This window comes from Polypterus senegalus, chromosome 8, assembly GCF_016835505.1.
Source record: "Polypterus senegalus isolate Bchr_013 chromosome 8, ASM1683550v1, whole genome shotgun sequence".
NCBI classification, from domain to species: domain Eukaryota; kingdom Metazoa; phylum Chordata; class Cladistia; order Polypteriformes; family Polypteridae; genus Polypterus; species Polypterus senegalus.
The window spans coordinates 54,701,759-54,725,231 of NC_053161.1; the positions used below are offsets into that span (position 1 = coordinate 54,701,759).

Genomic DNA, 23,473 nt, shown 5'->3' on the forward strand with positions numbered 1-23,473 from the left:
AGAGTTGAGCATTTCATTTTACGTCATTATTTTATGTGAGGAGATGATGATTAACTTTGAGCACACCATTACTTTTTAAACACAGTTTCTACCAAGAAACCTGATTTTCTGTTCTACAAACCAGCACAGCACTGCGCAATTACTGTATGTCTTGTCCTGCAATACAGAAATAATACCTGAACCACGTTTTTATTTAAAGATGAAATATTAATTGAATCCTTGTTTAAGTTATAAGCATATTTTAGTGATAAAGGGCACCCTACCTAAAATGAACTGTTGTCAAATGCTGGCAAGAAAAATGTGCACAGCAACAAATGCATGCAGCTAGTAGGTTACTCTTTCCATTTCAGCCAGTCACTTTGTAGAAAGATGCAGGGATTCACTTTAGTGGATTCTTACAAAAATCTTTGTAAGTTGTGTCTGCTAAGTGTTATTAGCTTTACATATTGTGTCTGGTGATGACATAACCCCCAGCTTTTGAAGTTTTTGTGAATACTTCCCTTCCAGAACTGGAATTGTCCAAATCAAAATTTGTTAAGGGTAGTTGCTGCCTGCAACAGTTAAATACCAACATATGGATTGGTGCCACTTTTAAACTTTTTAGGTGAGATTGCGCACAATATGGTGCTATACATTAAACAGTACAGCCACCCTTTTATTTACATGTGTATGTGTACCATACTGTGTATATCATAAAGAAATTACTACTAAGGGGGGTTTACTAGTAGGGCTCATTTGATGCTGTACGTATTTTACCTCCTTGCATTTGTGTGCATTTTTGTCCAGTGCATTTTAGTTGGGACAAAATAGTTAAGTTTTGTAGATACTGAATGTTGTTAGGCTTTTCCATACAACAGTGTACAATTTGATTGTTCTGATAAAATTTATAAATCAGAACATGGATGTTATGAGAGGGGGTGGGAGCAGGCCCTGACAGTGCATTACTGCACCCACCACATGATAAACCACATCAGTATCCCAAATTAGGACCAGAGTGCAGCCATGCAACAGGTGACACCTCAGCCCCACACTAATTCAAATAGAGTGGAACCAGTGTGTGGTTCTTTACAGTGGCTGAAGTGCCAATCCTGCCATCAACCTGCAAGTTTTCCTTGCAAGTTGAAGGACATGTTATGAGAACAACCATAATTTTAAAAAAATGTTATATTGGTCTGTGGTTTGTTCACCTGAAATCTTTTCACACATACTTTAGAGCAGCCCAAAGGGTTGTGGGTTCACAATAACCGAATATTCCCAAACTCACTCAGTCAAATTCGGCATCATGATGGACAAGAGCCTATCCTGGCAACAGTAGCATGAGGCTGGAAGCAGCCCTCAACCAATCATAGGGCTCATACACCTACATAACACTCATACATGGCCAATTTAGAGTCATCAGTTAACTTAAAACACTCAGCTATAGGAAGATTGTACAAACTTCACACAGACAAAGAGTGAATAGGGAATTCAAACTTCAAATGCTCAACTCATAAGGCAGCACCACTTAACGACTATGAAAATCCAAGGAGTCATTATGCATATGTGTATTATCTATATCTTGTGTATAATAAATCCCAAAAAAGTAAAAGAGTCACGTGTTTAACTAAAATATTTCAGCTAAATGATTAGGGAAAATAATTGAAAAATATAAAGTCTTAGTCTAGCCATTTTGATGCAGGTCATATTCTTCTTTTTTTTCATGCAAAGCCCAAATATGAAAGAGAAATAAGATGATTTAGCCCTCTGTGCTGCTGTTCTCTAACTGCTTCACTTCATATGCACATCTAATTTGCCTTCTTTACTGATTGACTATTTTAATACTGGCCAGTACTCTGAACTTGGCAATATTGGTGATTATGGTGTCAGTATTCTGTGTCAGTTACTACTCTACTTCATGATTCACAGACTTGCTGTGAATATTTAGTTCGTTGAGCAGTTGCAGTTATCAAGATCATCTGCAAAGTAAATGTATCCTGACCTGGACACCTTTCTGTACCCCATCAGTTACACTTGTTTATGACAACAAACAGAACTAATGACAAGGGACATCCATCATATTTCACCCTATAATATATTTCTTTCTGGTTACTGTTCCTGTCTTTATCATAATTTTTAGGTTTATTTAGTGACATACACTGCCTGGCCAAAAAAAACGTCACCACCAAAAAAAAAGGTCACACACTCTAATATTTTGTTGGACTGCCTTTAGCTTTGATTACGGTACGCATTCACTGTGGCACTGTTTCGATAAGCTTCTGCAGTGTCACAAGACTTAGTTCCATCCAGTGTTGCATTAATTTTTCACCAAGATCTTGCATTGATGATGGTAGAGCCTGACCGCTGCACAAAGCCTTCTCTAGCACATCCCAAAGATTCTCAATGGGGTTAAGGTCTGGACTCTGTGGTAGCCAATCCATGTGTGAAAATGATGTCTCATGCTCCCTGAACCACTCTTTCACAATTTGAGCCCGATGAATCCTGGCATTGTCATCTTGGAATATGCCCGTGCCATCAGGGAAGAAAAAATCCATTGATGGAATAACCTGGTCATTCAGTATATTCAGGTAGTCAGCTGACATCATTCTTGGAGCACATACTGTTGCTGAACCTAGACCTGACCAACTGCAGCAACCCCAGATCATAGCACTGCCCCGACAGGCTTGTACAGTAGGCACTAGGCATGATGGGTGCATTACTCTGGAACAGGGTAAGTCTGGACTCATCAGACCACATGACCTTCTTCCATTGCTCCAGAGTCCAATCTTTATGCTCCCTAGCAAATTGAAGCCTTTTTTTCCGGTTTGCCTCACTGATTAGTGGTTTTCTTACGCCTACACAGCTGTTCAGTCCCAATCCCTTGAGTTCCCTTCGCATTGTGCGTGTGGAAAAGCTCTTACTTTCACTATTACACATATACCTGAGTTCTACTGTTGTTTTTCTTCGATTTGGTTTCACCAAACGTTTAAGTGATCGCCGATCACGATCATTCAGGATTTTTTTCCAGCCACATTTCTTCCTTGAAGTTGATGGGTCCCCACTATCTTTCCAGTTTTTAATAATGCGTTGGACAGTTCTTAACCCAATTTTAGTAGTTTCTGCAATCTCCGTAGATGTTTTCTCTGCTTGATGCATACCAATGATTTGACCCTTCTCAAACAGACTAACATCTTTTCCACAACCACGAGATGTATAATCACCCATGCAGTAATTATCCAATAGGAGCCTCGTACCTATTTGCTTAGTTAAATCCAGGTGGCGACTTTTTTTTTGGCCAGGCAGTGTATATAGCTTATTAATTAATTACACAACTCAGTTTTCCTTTAGTGAACACTATTTGTTATTTTTCTTAAAGCAAGGAATCCTATGTAATCTCACATGCAATATTGCCCTCATTCCTACAGCTTTTTTTCATACTTAATTGTTACATTTCTTTTTTGGTTTTGCAATTGGACCACAAACCGGTCAAGTGACTTGCTCATGGTCACACAGTGTCAGTAGGGGATTTGGACCCACAACCTCAGAGTTTGAGGTCTGAATCCTCAGTCACTCCATCACAATGCCTTTCTTTTCTATTTATTTGTTTTTATTATGGTATAGTAATATTTTTTTCATTTTGTTTCTATCGTGAGTTGTTATAACATGCTTATGGTATATATTACTAGTGCATTGCTTGATTTTGATAAATCTTTCACACCTGTCATTGTCATTTTTGCTTTTTAAAATTTTTTTTCAGTCTTTTTTCTTCTGCACTTCATGTTGCCTCTGGACCTCGATGCTTGGTTTAATCCTCAGTTCCATCCCTTCCTTCGAATTCAAATTAATTTTTGACTTTGTTTGCAGCATCTCTTTCCAGTCAGCCCATTTTCATGTTTAAACCTGTTTTTGTAAAAAAAAGAATGTTTTTTTCCCTTTTTTAAGTTGAATTGCTGTCCCTAATTGTTTTGTAGATGTTTTTGCATTCAGTTATATTCCTCTGTCTGCTTTAACCAAAGAGAATAACATTGATGTCAACTGCTATATTACTGGCAACTGAAACTTTTATTCCTGTGTTTATTTTTGAATAAAATATTATTTAAGGACTCAAATGATTGTCTTGTTAAGAAAATTATTTGTTTTTCAATTGATCCTTATTGGTTTGAGCATTTTTTTCAGTCCTGTCCAAGTCTAACTTTTATCTTGTCATGGAGCATATCTTTCCAGCATAATTAATAGTATATTGATATTATGTTTATTCACATTGTTATGTTGTGGAGTTCGTCTTGTCATCACTCTGACTGCATTTCTTGTAAGTACTCAGAGAAATGAATTACAGTGTGCTGGTTTGTATTCTTTTTTGGTGTGTTTAGTCACTTTCCACTGCTGTGTGCCTTTGTTTTGTGCCACAAAATGGCCCTAAAATTTATATTCGCTGAATTCAGGACTGTGCTATAAAATTTTTTTTTTCTTTTTCATTGCATTTTTGTAGGACAGTAGTGCTGCTGATCATTCCCCACTGCATACCACTGGTTAAACAACCAGCAGTGAAAACAGATTCTTATGACATGCATGTTTAGTTATTTTTTGTCTAAATTCTCATTGTATGAGGTATAGTAATATGGATGTGTGCATTAGAATGCTGTGGAGTTGATGTGTGCCCCACACTTGGTTCCTGCAGTGCACCCCGTGCTGTCAAGATAGGCTTTGGTCCCACACAGCTCTAAAATTGGATTAAACTTATTCAGACAATGAGTGGATGGATGGAATACTTCAAGTAAAAAAGAGCAATGCAGTGCCCCAATTCTGGGCTTGTTTTTGCTCTGCTGAAAATGTAATAGTGCTGTCATTTTAGTTGCATTTAGGCACATGACTTAAATGAACAGATTCCTTACTATGTTTTAGCTTCATTGAGTTTAAATACAGTAGTTGCTTGTACCTTTCCAGATGATTAACTAATACTTGGTTACCTCTGAAGAAGCATTCTGCGGGCTTGCAGTCTTTTAAGCATAGCTGGTTGCAGTAGGGATAGCTTGTATTGTCTTGACAGGCTATTTAAAATGTGAATGAAGCCTGTAAAAGTAAAGGTATTTTTCTGGCTAGGTTTTGCATTAATGGAATTGCATCTAAATGTGAAGAAAAAAGATTAATTGAAGGCTTTTGTGCTTTAATTGGGTCTTATATCCTTATAAAGAGCCTATCAAATGAAGGCTAGCATCAGGTTTCATTTCATTGTAAATTTCAAGCTGCTTAAGAAAAGACTGTATAAACTATGAGCTGGTCGTTCGTCTGTAGGAACCGTATTGAATTTCAGTTCATTTGTTCAGTCGGACCTCTCTGCAATCACTGTTTGCCTTTAACCCCAATTTGAATTTCAGTGACCATTGAAATCCTAATTGTTATTTTCTAAATGAACTCTTTTATACATCTTTAAGTTTTCATCATTCAGCTGTACTCCTAGGCTTGTTAGTATGCATTTGTAGCAAATGTTTTGGAGGCAGAAACTAAAATCAAAGGTTCAAGCTATAATTTTATTAGTTTGTTCTAACCACATGATTTGTAAATGTCTACTGTCTAACCCAAATAATAAAAGAAGGAAAGAATGTTTAGGAATAAATTATTTAAGCATTCAGGCCAAATTGCTGGCACTAAATGGACTTTCCACTCTGTGAAGCATTTTGAATGACTTTTATGTGTCTCTATGGCAGCAAACTTATTCCTTGGCAATGTTTTTTGCATTTGTAACTTTTGGCCTTTTTTAAATGTGAAACATATAAAGTATAAACAACCAAATATTGAGTGTTTCATTGCATACAAAGCAATAAAATCAGAACCATGAGGCACAGCAAGTGTCACTTTTTATTCTATTGTCTTGGCCTTCTAAAGTAGTTAATGAATTTTAGCCTAAATGAATGTAGTGTTGAGTGAACATTGTCTGTCTGTTTTCTTGGCAGAAGTACTGCTAAACATATGTAGGTGCACCTTGAAATAAATGGCACAAGAATTCAAGTAGCAGTGAGTAATGAGATTGGCTCTTACTCAATACTAAGTAACACTCATTTGGGATAAACAATTTATATTAGGATGTTTAAATGATTTTACACTAACTTTGCCAACTTCATCAATGTATGAATCACACCAGGCTTTAGTCTGATTTATACATTACATGTATTAAATGAAAGATTTATTTTAAGTTTATAGGGGTTATTTTTGTTTTATTTCCACAGTGGTGCAAAGTGGGCTGAGTAAAGATGTGAACTATTCTTAAAATGGCCAGACTTTCAAGCACCGTATACAGTCGATCACAAACCTGCTGGCAACCAATCAAAAGATGTTGGTCAAAGCAAGTCAGTAAGCTCTGCTCAGCAAACACTGTGTGACTCTGAACACTCCATAAGCACCAGCATTTACTGCATCTTTTGATTCTAAGAGGAAGCTGTTCTTGTACTACATTTTTAGTATATCTTTTGGCAAACAGTTTGGCCATGGCTGAGTTCTCCGTGCTATAGCAGAAATAAGCATATTACCTGAAAAAGATAAATAAACATAAATACAGTAAATACTTGCCAAAATGTAAAATATTTCCAAGTGTTCTCATGATTGTGAAAATAATCAGACTCCTTAAAACGTGGAAGCTTCTGCACTGCTCACCACATTCACCTCCTGCTGAATTATCTACTTTATGGCAATTAATAACTGTAATTAGTTTTTCTTGTAGGGTGTGTCATATCCATTACATACACTTCTAGCAGTTTGGCTGCATTTTTAGCAAACATTTAAAATAATGACAAGTTGTGAAACATCAACAAAATTGTTGTTTGTATCCTCATAGTACATACTTATTTTCAACCATCTCACATGAAAAGGCACAGAGAAAGCTCAAGACCGCAGACGATTTGGTGTTCCCAGTCAGTGTAACAGATTGTCAATCTTTGGAAACACTGAAAGGATTAGAAGTAGGCCAGGGAAGCAAGACGGAAGATAGGAGGACAGCCAACCTCTTAACTCTGGGTTTTATCTCACTGCTTTTGTCAGATTACTTATTGAAGAAAGATTTTTATGCATTGCACTGCTTGCACTTTTCTGTTTGGATTTTAAAATAAAAGCACTGATTCTTATACGCCAACCTTTTGCTGAATATGTGTATCCTTATTTGCCAAGCTAATCTTAGTCTATGACTATTAACGATTACGGGTTGAAGAGGCTCCTATAAGCGACAGGGAGTATAGAGTCAACCTGGACTGTTACATGTGGTGGCAGTGGTGGGATGAGCCTGTAGCGGTGAGGAATGAAGAGTGGAAGAAGAAACAGCAAGTGGCTTTGGTTGCAGACTGAGTTTTACAAACCCACTCACTCAAGCCTGAAGAGATCTTTTTTACAATTGTGAGCTTTTAATGAACTATTTATTTATTACTGGTTTTACTGTCCTTTTTAAAGTTCTTATTCTTTTAATGTTCTGTTTGTAGAAGGGGCTTTTTTATTGATTGGGTTTGTTTTAGTGCTTTTATTGTTTTAGAGCAGTGTGAGGGCCATGCCACGGACCTGGGCTACCAGTTGCACTAGGTTGGAGGAGTTTGATGTTTATGAAGCTAACATGGTATTTGCGAGAAAGAAAAAAAAAAACTTTAGTAGTGTATGGAGGAGGCTCCCATTATTGAACACTACTAGTTTTTTCATGTAAACAGAGTAAAGGTACATATCTGCAGAAATTAAAATGAGCTATATTTTTGGGTGCACTAATATAATTGTATTGCATGAATGATTGGGAAGAACACATGTCCAGTGGTCACAAGTGAAAGCAATAATTTATTGGGTTTGTGTGTCTCTTATTTAATATAGACCTTACACAACTAAAGAGTTTACGAAAACAAAATTTGAATCATCATTTTCAGGTTAACTTGTTTATCATTTGTGCAAACTGGTAGCAATTAGTTAAGATAATGGTAAAGCCTGTTCTACTGGTTACTTTTACTACAGATGGAAACCAATAGTTTTTAAATAGGAAGTCCTCTTGAAGTCAGGAATTAGATATATATTATGAAATTCTCAGACACTGTGTTTGAAAGATTCTGCTTTAAAACACAGATGTTATTTATCTTGTATGATAAGCTTTTGCTTGTTTAATTATGATTCTGCTGACTATGTGACTGCAGCAGTTTGATTTTCTATTACTATATGTAGAATGACATAGTTTGTGTAATCATTACTTTCCAGTACCATTTAAGATATACAGTAATAACATTCGTCAGTATGTTTGACATTCAGAAGAGCTTTTTCTTGGACACTAAATTGCTGCACTTAAAAAGTTGGCGAGACTCATTCTCAGTGTTCTTTTTTTAATGCTAAAATGCATGAAATGACACTTGGAATACCTTGCCTCGATGTGTTAACTGCTGCTATTAAACTGAAGTTCTGTTCTCAAGTAGATACATGCAGAAAGCTTGGCAGACCACAAGCAACTAAAACATAACAGCAATACACACCCTTTCCCTAAGAAATATGTCGTTATTAGCATCTTTGTGCTGTATCTGCTGTGAAAACCTATTGTTTTTGAGAATAAAAAAGTCTTGCAAAATATTAGAAACATGCTCTCCTTCCTTGGCATGGTATTTGCAGAAAAGTGTCTTTTTTTTGGTTCACTGTTAATTGTAATGTACATATCCAGGAATACGCTGTGCTTGCATGCTCATATTTAGTAGCTTTGTCACAGTTCTGTAATTCAACTAAAGTTATAATTTTCAGCTCGGGATTGTTTTAGCTTTCAGAGTGTTTTTTCACACCTCAGAAATGTTTACAGAAATTCAAAGGGTTTTGTCATAATAAGTTACAAACAGTACAGCAAAACATAAATGACAAAGAAAATGTAATATGCTTTATATGCTTGGCTTGCTAGCACATACTGATACATGATACTGGTACAGAAAAACTAACAGCATGAATGTAAAAGCAAAAAACACTACTCTACAAAGTTCATCAGAAAGAAAACATTTTCTACTTTTTTGTTCTTTATTTTGCCTTATACAATTTCTTGTATTGGGAATTTGTTAGTTTTCGCAAACCCCTTGGGGTCAAAGCGCAGGGTCAGCCATTGTACAGCACCCCTGGAGCAATTGAAGGTTAAGGGCCTTAGCAGGGTAGGATCTCTTTTGGCAGTGACAGGGATTCAAACCGACAACCTTCTGAATACCAGCGCAGATCCTTAGCCTCAGAGCCTTTTTGACTGGCTGGGATTATGCAGATTGATATTTTGTAAAAATAAATGTACCTATCTCTATATACACATTTTTTGTTTATACTTTAGTAGTGTTGATCAGCAAATTTCACCAATGTGTTATTTGCATCAAATTTAAATGTGTTCACATTTGCCCTTGTTTATTGAATTATTTACTGATAATTCAGCCTTTTTTTCCCAGCAGCCATAATGCTTTGTGAGGCCAGCACGACATCCCTAGGGGCTGTAACAGCCAACATTGAAAGAGACCGCCCCCCCTAAGTATATAGTGCTGATTAGTTGCATTACAGACTCTGTGGAACTTAGTGGTAGAATAAGTAAGCAAATAATGCAGGTTTTCAAAATTTTATTTTTATAAAACATATACTGCATAAATAATGAGTTACCTGTGCTTGTCGCCAAACGTGCAGGTTGATCTTCAAGTTCCATGTCAGTATAAGAGAAGGAGACATGTGCCGTATGCATATGTAATTACCAACATGGAGATAAGAAACAAACCTTGAAGGAGCCTGACACCCCCCACCCCCCAAACACAGGAGACTAATAAAATATTTATTACTATTTACAAGAAGTTTGAAAGCATCAGCACAGACAGTTTGGAGAGCATTCAGCACGACTTTAAAAACTAGAATGAGCCAGCAGTTTCAATCATGACACGCCGCTTTGAATTTTCTGCCTTTCAAAGACCTACATATTTTTTTGGACTTTTGACTACAATTTTAGCATTTCCGCATCGTTTTGATGAAATATATGATTATGTGTCTGACAGTGTTCTTTCGTTATTAATCTTACAGAGGCACGTGGTGCAGTTGTTGGCACTCCTGCCACACAGCTCTGGTCACCTTTTTGGCCATAATAAGCCATCCAGTATATTTGGCTGACATTTCCCTAGCCCTCAGGGACACTTTGAAGATGATTGAAACATTATAATCCAGTCATATTTAGTTCAGTTAGTCCTTCCCCTTTGACAATAATGCATTTCGTCAAGTTCAGCGATATTCACAAAAACCTCTGTGACGTCTCTGAACTTGAAGTGAACACTGTGGAGTTTGCTCATTACTATCTTAGGTTTGTACAACTTCCAAAAAGAATGTACAGATACTGATGTAATTTATGTAATGATAGCTACGGTATATTACAGCATATTTACTGCAGTGATTTATTTCCACTTTCTAATAAAAACCCCCTTCATCAAACTTTTGTCAGTTCTGTGCTTGTTGTTCTGTCAAAGAATCTCAATTTTCTTTCATCACTAATGACATGGCGTAATCGTAAGCATCCACAGGTGATAATGCACATTTTCTGCAGCATTGCATTCAATGTAGTTAATGACAGCCTACTTTATGCTTTAGCACCATTTTTTTTTTAATATACAAAGGATGCACAATTAAAAAACTGTTCATTATGAATTTCACTTGAAGTACTTCCACTTGCTTCCCTGTTATTTTATAACATTACTACTAAACAGATTACATATGATAAAACTAACAGTTGTGAGCAGTCCTATTTTTTTATTCAATAATAAGGAGAAAAAATTTATAAAATCGGTGCTTTTGAAATATAAAGTGAACATCTACAGTATGTGCAATATCCGTGTTATATAAGTTTTGCTTAATATATTGGTAAGATGATAACTAACACACTTGCCAGAAATATTCAAATATCCTGCAGATTTATGGTGCATAAAATCATTTGTATAATATATGGACTATATTTGTAAGCTTACAATACTCTTTAACCCTGTATACATTTAGTTTATTATAATGCATCTTATTATTATTTAACATATCTATCTCTTCTGATATTTGCTACTAGTAATTGCATGCTGAGTTCCAAACAGTTGTCTTCCAAGAAGACTTTCCTTATACAGTATGCCAACCCGTGACCTCAGATTTAAAAGTTGTAGTACTAGGGAAGAGGTTATAGAGGATACTCCCGTAATACATCATCTTAAATGGAGGGTTGTCCATATTCATCTCTGAGTACACAAGAAATTGATTACTGTCACAGTTGGTGGTCATCAGGCATTTTTTTTTAATTGTTCCTAGTCAGAATGAGCATGGCTTTACAGATAATCTATAGTACAAGCTAATACCATGGCATTGCAAAATAAAATGCATAAATTCCCTATGCTTTGGGCCAGCCCTATGCTCAGTGGTGACGCAAGGTAAAATATCTAAACCATTATTAAAATAAGTACTGATTAATGCTTTTTCTTCACTGTTTAATTTACCATTAATATGTAAATAAAACTTGATATCTTGAAGACTTAATGGATTGCTATAGTCTTAAAACATCCATTGGAAAAAGAAAAAAAATTCTCACATAACTCGAGTCACATAATCTACATGTTTGTTGTCCATTCATATGCTCAAAACATACACAATACCTGCATTGTTCACTAAAATATTATTAATACAGCCAGAAAACTCAACTCAGCATGCCCAGTGTTGATCACTATTGGGTGCTGTTCTGTTAGAATCTTTGTTATGTACTTTCCCCATGAAAACATGAGAGTAAAAATGTTTCTTGCCCACTACATAAACATACTAAGTAACATACTAAAAATAACATTTTTGGTGGAGTATTCCTTTAAAATATGTGAATCAATAATTCTGTGGTTATTAAAAGGCTAAAATAATGTTTTAGTTTTCTGTTCACATGACCTACATTTAAATGAAGAAGCTTACCAGTCTTGCTTGGTAAGTTATTGGCATAGCATGAAGGAAGCACTGCCTGCAACATTTTGTTACGTGTTTAGTCATTGAAGTTTATACTTGGTATTGAGCATTGCAGTAATTATGCAAGACTACACACATTCAAAAACTAATGAGGCAGATCATAAGATGTTTTAAAGTTTCGAATCAGCATGAAGAATTACACCTATATTCTCCGCCTGTAGCTTTCTACAGCAGTTTCATTTTTAGTATGTAACTAATTTATGTGTTTCCTTTAGTCTTTGCACAAGGTTGTTTGATCAACTATTGCACTGTGATTTTCTGTTTCCCTTCATACCATAGTTTTTGTTGTTCTTAATTTTACAAAATATTGCCTTTTTTAAAAGTCAGCTGTCTTTGTTAAAGTTTCTACTTGTTATGAAGGTATTTTTCAGGCTTGTGTGATCTTGATTGCTGTCTCTTTATATTTATTATGTAGAACATAATGGGTATTAATTTGTAAAATTCCTATTTTCATTTTTAGAAAAGCAACAGAAAATCTGTAGAAAATTTATTGTATGATTTCCTTCAGTCTTTGAAATTTCAATTATTTACTTCAATAGAGGTAAATAGTTTTCCTCATAATAATGAGAAATCATTCAGGTTCTTTAATTTTACAGTATCTTCTTCTGTATGATTTCAGCTTGATTTCCCTGCTATCAAGATCGATGAAATACTCAGTAAACACATCTTATTTGTTATGCCCATACCATGTAAGTGGATGGTTACATCATGGTTGCATTAGTTGGCATTAATTAATAAGTGGTATAAAACAATGCATCCACCATACGGCGAAACAGATCGGGATCGTGGTTGGCAACCCCCAGGCAGACACACAGTCCATTCCCCACCCTCTGGAAATGTTCATCTATCTGCCACAGCCTGGTGTTACTTTGGCATCCCCTTGGCCTGGTTCCGCTACTCGAGCCCTCAACAATGAGGATCTTGTGCATTAGATCCATGGGGAATCGTGCAACGTGGCCATAGTGCTGTAACTGATGCTCCCTCACAATGCAGGTAATGTGCCTTATTCGGGACTCCATGAGCAACTGCTCATTCGACACAAAGTCAAACCAGTGGTACCCAAGGATTCTCCGAAGAGACACAGTAACAATGGAGTCCAGTCTTCGTCTCAGGTTACTTGGTAGTGTCCATGTCTCACAACCATATAGCAAGACAGTAAGTACCAGGACTCTAAAGACTTGGACATTCGTCCTTTTGCATAGATGCCAGAAGCACCACCCACCCCTTTCCGGCAACTTCATGACCCCCAATGCTCTCACAATTCGTCTTCTGACTTCATAGGGAGAATCACCAGAGACATGAATGTCACTGCCAAAGTAAGTAAACCTCTCGACAAGGTTGACACTCTCTCTGCAGACAGATATGCGGCTGATGGTTGTGCCCAACAGGCTGTTAAAGGCCTGGATCTTGGTTTTTATCCAGGACACTCGCAAGACCAGACACTCAGACTCCTTGCTCTGTCTTTTGAGAGCCCCAGTCAGAGCCTCCATTGACTCTGCAAAGATCACAGCATTGTCAGCACAGTCAAGATCAGTGAATCTTTCTTTGCCAACAGTTGTCCCACAGCTGCTGGACCCCACAACCTTGCCCAACATCCAGTCCATTCAAGCACTGAATAGAGTAGGAGCAAGAACACACCCCTGATGAACCCCAGAATCAACTGGGAAAAATTTTGAGGATCTGCCTGCACTCTGCACAGCACTCACAGTACCAGTGTACAGGCGGGCCATGATATCCAGCAACTTTGAGGGGATCTCGTGATGTCCCACATGGACAGAGAGGTCATGGGAGCTGGTGGCAGGATTGGCCCTCCAGCCACCATAAAAAAAAAACTTCACACAACTCTGAGACAACAAATAGGACTCCTTTCTGCTCTCTGTAGGAGTAGCTCTGCTGCAGCCACCCATTGGAAGGCTGCTTGCATTATGAAGTCAAAACCATCGGAGAGACAGTGGGGTCAGGACTGTTGGGGATCAGAACTGGTGTGGTGCTGAGGCGGCGGCAGTTACACAGCAGCACTCAGGTCCCAATTTGAGGTGGACAATCCGGGTAGGCATAATGAAGTTTTGTCTCTCAAGGAATGTAGTATGCACATTTATAAAATATAATGCATTTCAACTTCTGTCTTACTCGACAGAAATGTAGCAAATGATGTTTTTTCAGTTAGGGTCTAATTTTCAGGGTTTTAAATCCTCAGTGGCACCATGTTCAATCAGCCAGTCATTTACTGTTAGTGTACTCTTGTGATTTTTTTTTTTTTTAAACTGATTTCCAATTGTGAAACAAAATTTTTGTTCTTTTAGCCATATAATGTTCTTTATACAGGTATACAGCTTTATGTACATTGCAATATGCAATTAATTAATTTCCTATTTGAAAATTCTCGTTTATTATATTGTCTTTATTTTTTGCACAAATATTATAATAGTATAGAGAAATAAAAAGACAGGACAGTACTACCCATTCCATAATTAGTTCAGTGCATCATAAGCATATCAGTCAATATCAGTAGAAAAGATACAGCTCGTTCAGTGTCCTGAACAATGTATTATTTATTTATTTTTTAATTTGAAACTGAAGGAGATGTACAAGTATTGAGAATTAAATTTTGTTACAGTGCCTTCTTGTGCTGCTGTATGAGTAATATAAGATGGATGATAAGTCATCTCTAATTTTTTCAAGGAAAATGTGGTAAAAGCAGCTGCCTTATGGAATGTTACGCCAGACTCCAATCCTGCGATGGACTGGCATCCTGTCCAGGGTTTGTTCCTGCCTTGTGTGCTATGCTAGATGGGATAGGCTCCAGCACCCTTCGCGACCCTGTTCAGGGCTACAAGGGTTAGAAAATGACCAACTGACTTTTTTTCTTCCCACTTGGAGCATCCATAATATACAGCAGCCTGGTTCTTAATCAGTCATTCTCACAAGAGACTCTATTCAATCTTCAGCTCTTTAGAACAGATTTGCACTGTGAAGGGTTATTAAAAAATGCAAATCACCTGGCAAAATCTCATGTAGACAGCTTCATTTACACAGAAAGAAAAACAAGCTCCCTGACTGAAGTGTGATTTTTGGATACTAAATGGGATGAGTGATAGCTGCTGTATAATAGCAGATTGTACCAACAGTACTTCCTGGAAAAGGGCTGTCTGCTGCAGAGAGAAAAGAGTTAGTCAGTGTGGGAATTTTGCCCTGGTTGTCCTTCTGTAGACATTTATTTCCAGTGCAGCTCCTTGATTAATATAAAATAGCTGTTATCATGACTTCTTTGAAGCCTTCATGTTTATTTGTTTGTAGCAGTATATAAAACAGAATTAACACTCTTCAAATTTAACTGTGAAACACCCAAACTAATGATTTCTACAGTTCATTTTGTTCAGGTTGCAAAGAAGGTTTTTATCCTAAGATAAAACAAGACAAGTTGGTACAATTTGGTAGTCTGACAGAGACATTAAAATTGCTTTATTCACTTTGCACATAAAAGGCGCTCAGTTGGCAAAACTATGGTTTGTTGCATCCCATGGCATAAAACAATAAACTAGTAACTTCTATAGCTGTATACTAACTAATTAAATGAAAGACACAAAAGTTCCTCAATTATTTTAGAATGTGATGTGTAGTTTTGAGATTTACTTCTCACCATTCATCACAGTGGGATCTTACAGCAGGAAATGTTTTGAAAATCTTAATTTTGACTGTGGATATGTAAGGTACAGTGGCTTTTTCAGTAGGATTACTTTTATTCTCCTCGGGGAAGTGTCTGTGACTGTCAGGTCCCAATTTGAGGTGGACCATCCAGGTAGGTGTATTGAATTTCTTGTCTCTCCAGCAATGAAGTATGCACATTTATAAAATATATAATGCATTTCAAATTCTGTGTTACTTACTTACTTCTTTACTCCCTTTTATTTTTAAGTTAAAGTGGCATACATATCTCTACAGTGTTGTATTTTGGCTGCCTTTTATTTGCACTTTTTTGATTTTCTTAGTAATCTGATAACACAATTATTATTCTCTCTTTATGGCACACGTGATTTACACATTGAGTGTTTGTCCGTATGGAGACCCATCAAAATCATGTAAACTAACGCAATGCATACTTTCTGCCAATGCCAATACTACTTCCCGTATTTTTCCTTGAAACATTTTGATGGCTAAGTAGTGTGCTGCTGATGATTTATGTGCTGTTCTTTGTGTATCCCTAATCTCTATCTATCTGTCTGTCTGTCTGTATAAACTACAAAACTTTACAATTTTTATAAAATACTGCATCCAAATGTTAGACTTACAATATTATATACATTTATTTCTGAGCTGGTGCTTTTATTTGCTGCCTTTTATTATTTTGTCATTTAATGTACCTGAAAATAACTGGTGGCTGATTACTTAAATACAGTACTTATTAGACAGTTATATATACTATATTGACATTGTATTATAAAACGACCACATTAATAAAGTTAATACAAATTAATGTGTAAACAACCAGGGCACGAACAGAGTAATGCTTTTCAATTTTTTTTTTTTTTTTAATTCAGAGGAGCACTGTTAAATGGTGTGTACTTTGGAAAAGTATTATTCAAACCTTAATGAGATCTACTGAAAAAAAAATCCCTTTGGTGAACACAAAACCACCCGAGCTTTGCATCTTTTACCACAATTCAGAGTCCTAAGAAATCTGTTAAGTGAGATCTTAATACTGACTATCACTTGATTTACTCTTTCTACATAGAAATAAGGCACTTCCAGCATCTCATGTGCAATGTTGTACACGAATGCCACACTGTCCCCTTAATTGCAGCACCCTGTATATCAGGGGTCTCAAACTAAGGTCTTTGACAGACCCATTGGGTGCAGGCATTTGCTGTAGTCAATTTCTAAATCCAGTCCTTTCTGTTAACAAAACATCTAATTTAATAAAGTGACTTTTTATGCGAAATGCCAGCAACTCTAATACTATGGATTTTTCAATTTTTAAGGACATTATCAAAATGTTTTATGTACTAAAGCTGATTTTTTTTAGTCCTTTGTGTGTTTTTTATTGTTCCTTTTCAGACATTTCATTGAAACAGATAATGATGAATATGTGTAGGTGGATACAGAACCAAGTTCACTTGATAGTTGCTGTTTTACTTGTCATCTACCTCCTGTTATTTCTGTAAATTGCCAAGAGTCAAATAAATATACAAGCAATTGAAGATCCTGAATGCTTCTGATTAAGAGTAAAATAGCAATTAATGGTGCTAAGTCTGAAGTAGAATTAAAGCAACGAATGTTCAGTTGTCAGCAATAAATAGTTTCTAATTAAAAGAAGTTACTGAAATTAATACTTGCAGCCTCTGTGGCCCTCCAAAAAATGTGTGAGACTCCTGATGCATATTAAAATAAAAACTGGGATCCCAACTTTCATTTTTAAATAACCAATTTTTATTTTCTATTTTATTTTTGTTAAGCTTAATAGTACACCATAACCAATAAAACATATTTAATTTAAGAGTACAAACCCAAAGTATGAAATTCCAGAAAATTAACATAAAGTACATTAAAAGTGTAGTCAACACCTATCACTCCACCCTATCCTGTTCAAAGAGACCAAAAACTATTATAAGATCATTCCTCGTGTATGTTATGATACCTAAAAGATAACAAAAAAAGGCAGAGACTTGTATGGGTATCTTAGAGCAACATTCATTTTTTTTTACAAATTTTGAAAGTTTATATTTTTTCTTTTGAGAAAAATGTGATTTTTTTTCAGGCTGTTTCATCAAGTTAATGAGAGTGGGTTAGAATACTTCCAGTTAAGATGTAGTATATTACAGTAGATTTATTGTTGTATAACCTCATCTGCAATTACTATAGATTAGACTACTACTGAGGGGATCAGGGACAATTATGAATCCAATACTACCAGCATTAAATAAGCAAATATTTAACCACAGAATATTCTTAATGTGGAAAAGACCTAAAACATATGTCCTACTGAGGTTGGTGCAACATAACATCATTCTCTTTTTTTAGATACTATTCCTGCTAGATTTTATATAATTTAAATTTTAAAGAGGTGTTTGATGCAGAGTTTAAGCCAAGTTACACCATTCTTCACATAAACTGAAGAAGAGTTTATTTTCTACATCAAGTAATTGAGTTCTATTTCTTGTCAGAGATATTTAATTGATCCCTTTTGACTAAGGTTGTCTAAGGGAACTCTCTGAGAAATTAGTAAAGTTTCAAAATACATAAATCAGTACTAGATCACATATATTCACGTAAAGATATTGATGGAAGATTAGGAAAGTTTGTTTTGGCAAAGTTTATGACTTGTACATAAAAAGTAATGCACTGCTAGAAGTTCATTTTAGTCAGCAAATTTTGGGAAGTTGCAACAAAATCTAAAATGCATAAACTAGTATAAACTTTTAAGTGTGGAGATAGTCAAGAAACAGTGGAGCAGATTTAAAACTGTTTCACATCCAGTGCAGGACAAGTTCATCCAAAAATTTAGAAACATTAGGAAACGGCAGGACTTTTCACGTTTCACTGAATAAATAAGGAGCTTGAAAAGAAATTAAAAAGGAAAAAAAATGTGTACATTGTGAACAAGACAACTGACATAGGCACTAACCATGGGGCTTATGAGAGCAATGGATGTTGAGAAAACTAAAAAGATTTTGGAGAGAATATTGCAAAAAATGCAAAAGATGATCCAAGCAGTATTTCACTAATAAAGTAATAGTCAAGATGAAAGTGCATTAGGAACAGTATAGGCAACATTAATTATACAGATAATGGAACAGCAAATATTCTAACCTCACATTTTTCTAATGTTTTCACATGCAAGGAGGCCAATACATTGCCAGCAGCTAGAGGAGAAACTCAAGGTTTTGGAAATTGTAGAGAGAGACTATAAGGTTTTTTTTTTGTTTTTGTTTTTTAAAAAAAGCTGAAGTCATATAAATCACTAGGACAACATAACAGGTGTTAAGAAAGTAGTAAGTGCATATAAAAAATCTTGAAATATTTTTTTTAAATCACTGCACACATAGAAAAAAGACAATCAGGTCAATTTAATAAGTTTAGATCAGTACGCTTAACATACTGTACCAGATGTAGGCAAAGTCGGTCCTTGAGAACCACAGTGGCTGAAGGTTTTTGTCCCAACCCGATTGCTTAATTAGAAACCAATGATTGTCAATCTCAGACCTTATTTAATTTTATGGCTTGTTAGTCTATAATGTTTGGTTCTTATTTTGTAGATTTTTTCCTTTCAGTCCAAATGATTTGAAGCCTAAAACTGATAATTTTCAGCCCGTCACATTTTTTTATTAAGAGATTTATTAAATCATATCAAAAAGTGCATGATGAACACACATGGAAACAAGCTAGAAGGAGAACTGCTGGCCGCTTTGTCATTTACATCTCATTGCTAATAAGGAGTCATTAACACACTGAATGCAGCTGTTTAAGATTGAAATAACCAACTAAGGGAGGGGAAACAACAAGCGAGACCACTAAAATGAAGCATCAAACTATCACTTAAGCAATAAGTGCTTCATCAGCAATAATTGACTGCTCATTAAGAAACTGGGTTGGAACAAAAACCTGTAGCCACTGAGGCTCTTCAGGACCAACATTGCCTACCCCTGCTGTATACCATTGGGTAAACTGATAGAAGCAATTTAGGAAAAAAAATAAGCTTCATGTGTTAAATACAGGGTTATTAGTGATCAACCAATATGGTATGAAATAGTGAAGATTGTTTTTCACTAATATGCTTTAATCCAGTGAGGATGCAATAAAAGCATATGACCAGAGAGGTGCATAAGGTATTACCATATTTATGTCTAAAATCGAGTACTTAAAAATGAATAACAGATTAGAAACTTTCTTAAGGAATTAGACTTACACCAAAACAGTACTGCTTGTCAGTTTATTTGTAAAAAATATTATCATATTGTAAATATACAAAGAGCTATATTCATTCTAAGGACAGAACTGTGTGAATTATGAGACCTTATGTACTCTGTGTGTTCCTTTCTAAATAATGTCCAGTCGAGTTCTAGGCACATCTCAAGGATTATTAAAGCAATCCAGATGCACCTGACCACAATTTGATGGACGCAGTAAAGTGTCTGACTACTTACATAAGTAAGCTAGAGATTTCAGTTTTTCGTTTTTAATAAATTTGCAAACCTTTCTGAAAACATGTTTTCATGTTTACATTATGGTCTATTAAGTGTAGATTGATGGGCAAAAATTGCAGATTTATCCATTTAAAATTAAATATAGAACATAATAAAATTTGTGCAGAACAAATACTTTCTCAATCCACTGTATATTAAAATGTTAAAGGTGTTACTTGTTATATAGTGTTGTCCATACCCTACAAATATTCCATAAAGATCATCATAACAAATATTATTAAGGAGTAATAATAGTATATATAACATAAATATGTATGAAAATAATGAGTAAAATCTCAGAGTAAATAAATTGGATACATACTGTTTTGGGAAAAGGAAAGTGATATGCTCCCTTCTTTGTTATGTGCTTGTTTCCTTTTTGTGCCTTGTTTTGATTCAAAAATTTGAATCTGCAGGTGAAAGAGAAAGCCTTTGTTAAGGAGAGAATTGAAATTCAACTCAGCCAGTCACTGAGCAGAGATGAAAGGGTCTAACAGGGCAGCCGTTAAGACAAGCAGGAGTGGCGGGTAGATTAAATGCTGAAGTGCAACCTTCCTGACTTCAGTTACTTAATACAATTATTGGCATTCCTTAACACTAAAAGTGTTTGTAAGTGCTTTTAGTATTTGAAGTGAACTTTGTTTCGTTTTTTCTTTTGCTGTTATTAACATGGGTGAATAGCCCATCCTTCAGTGCATTTTCTGAAGTCTTCTTACACTGTATATTACAGGGTCAGAGATTTAGATAATAAAACAAGTTCTTAATTATTTCTGTAAATGTTAAATTATTCACTCTTTCAAAGTACCTTATTTAGCTTAGTAACTTTTCTTTTTGCTTGAGGAAAACTTATAAAGGTTGGGTTCTGAAGCTTGTTTATATATCTTGTAAACACTTTTAAAAAGAGTTTTGCTTTTAGAGACAACGTACTACGTATGTTCAGGTAGAACAGAGGCAGCTACTCAGACATGCGTCTCCTTTTACCTCTAAATAATTTAGAAGCAACAGGAGTCGTTTTAAGCACTGTGCATACAGACAATCATTTTATTACTCTCATATAATATGCCTCTTTGCAAAAACAATTATTCTTGAAATTGACAGCCTTTGAGCAGTTGAGAAAAAGTAATAGCTTTCACATATAAATAAATTGGCAACAAAAAGATTACACCCAAATAAAGGGTTTATTATGTGTTAATATAATTGATTTTGTTTTTGCCTGCTTTGAATATTGTCAAGTGTCTGTGTTTTTACATAGTCTTAAGCCCCAATGTTCTTCATATAAAGAAGGGCTGATAAACAGGCAAGTCAAGCAAGAACAGGTATATCTTGACAAGGCCTGGGCCTCTGGGTGTTTTTACTTGGCTTGCTTATTCAGTGTTCAAAGGCGTTGTTACACTGTTTATTATTGAAAAATGCTATTCTTTCTTAGGGTCTGTATATGAAAAAATAAAGCCATTTAGAGCTTTTCTGTGCACCCAACCTTGTTAAAGCAGTTAAAGAAAACTGGAGGAGTTGAATTGGAGACCATAATGCTCCAAGCTGAGTTTTCACAACTTGACTAACCAAGTGACAGAAAGAATTTGTTTAACCTGTTTGTGCTTCAAATTTTAGATATGGTCAATTTATGTGAATGCCACAACATTAAGTAAATATTGACAGTTTATGGATGGCAGAGCAGTTAGCATTAATGAAACGTTGATCAAACATCCTAGGTTCAAAGATCCAAATCTGTGACAATCACATTTATTGCCAATTCTAAATTGACCCTAAGTGCCTGCAATGTGTACATGACAGATATCTATGATTGGCTGATGCCCTGTCCAGAACTATCCCTGCATTATGCACGATGCTGCTAAGACATGCTCCCAGCCCAAGCCACCCTAATTGGATTTAGCATTTTGGAAAGAAGTTGTTTTAATTACATGTTAATCTTTATTTATTTCAATGCAGCATTATTAAAGTAAACCCATGCATTATGTAAGTGTAATTCTGCTACTTTAAAAAAGAAGCACAGTATACTCCCAAAACCCAGATTGTCTAGGCTGATATTTACTGTTGCACTATGTTTCTCCTTACAACTACTACTACTCCTACTAATAATAATAAGTTTTATTTATGTAGCGCCTTTCATACACTCAAGGACATGTCTAATGTCAATAAGTACAGTTCCTAAAAATAATGTAAAGAACAGATTTTTTTTCTTTAACAGTTTTAATGTACCTGGCCTCTCCTTCAATTGAATCACCCAGTCATCGTTATAAACAGGAAACCAAATGGTCAGAGTGGACATCTGAACTGAACAGCACCAAGAAAACAATCAGTAAAATACATGGCATACAGCAAATGCCAGCTCAGTGTCATGGGGGCTGCGTATTGCAGCTGTTCAAGTCCCCCTTTCTGAAAGGCAGTTGTACACATGCTGTAAATTGTTGAGATTATCTAATGCTGTGGTAATTGACCTTCAGATATGTCTAAACATGGCAAGCTGAGAAAGAAGCTTTCTTATCTTTGTGAGGGAGTCCTGTGCATGCTGTCTGGATATAAGAGTTGCTGACATTTCTTGACTTCTCTTTTTAACATGGAGCTGTTGTTTTAAGCTTTGTGCCAATTGGATACTTTTTACTTTTGCCACGTTTTTGACTTAAATTCTTTCTCCAGCAAAAATTTGCTAGTAACTTTTTCAAACAGATATACAAATGTGATATTTTTATCATGGTTAATACCCGATTACTTCTGATTTTGAGTGACCTTTCAGGTGCTGCATATTTATCTAATTCCCGAATTAATCTGCTTATTTTGTAATTTATCTGAAATATGCTTTACAAAACACAGAAATGATAATATGTTGCCTGTCACTATTGGTACCTCACAGGAGCATAGTCAATACAATACAATACAGTACAATACAGTTTATTTTTGTATAGCCCAAAATCACACAGGAAGTGCCGCAATGGGCTTTAACAGGCCCTGCCTCTTGACAGCCCCCCAGCCTTGACTCTCTGAGAAGACAAGAAAAAACTCCCAATAAAACCTTGTAGGGAAAAATGGAAGAAACCTTGGGAAAGGCAGTTCAAAGAGAGACCCCTTTCCAGGTAGGTTGGGCGTGCAGTGGGTGTCAAAAGAAGGGTGTCAATACAATACAATACACAGAACAGAACAAATCCTCAAAAAAGCATAAAAATAAAAATTTTAGAAGTACAGAGCAAAATTTAATAGTAGATGATATCACATAATATGATTTGGATATTTTTAGAGTCCTGGAGACCTCATTCATCAAGCTGCCTCCCCCATTTGGCCATTCCATGGCTGAAACAGTGCTGGGCCAGCCAATCCGATGAAAGTACCCCTCT

At 35.7% G+C, this 23,473-nt stretch overlaps 1 protein-coding gene and 1 long non-coding RNA gene across 6 annotated transcripts in view; one reads left to right on the forward strand and one right to left on the reverse strand.

Annotated features, from left to right (window-relative positions):
- celsr1a (cadherin EGF LAG seven-pass G-type receptor 1a) overlaps positions 1-23,473 on the forward strand; it is a 265,136-nt gene that overhangs the window by 75,906 nt on the left and 165,757 nt on the right. The gene's annotated exons all lie outside the window — the stretch shown is intronic.
- On the reverse strand, positions 3,703-22,424 carry LOC120533945. Its single transcript, XR_005634656.1, has 3 exons — positions 22,344-22,424; positions 20,449-20,536; positions 3,703-3,876 (listed from the first exon to the last, which is right to left on the reverse strand). It is a non-coding gene; the product is annotated as an uncharacterized LOC120533945 (long non-coding RNA).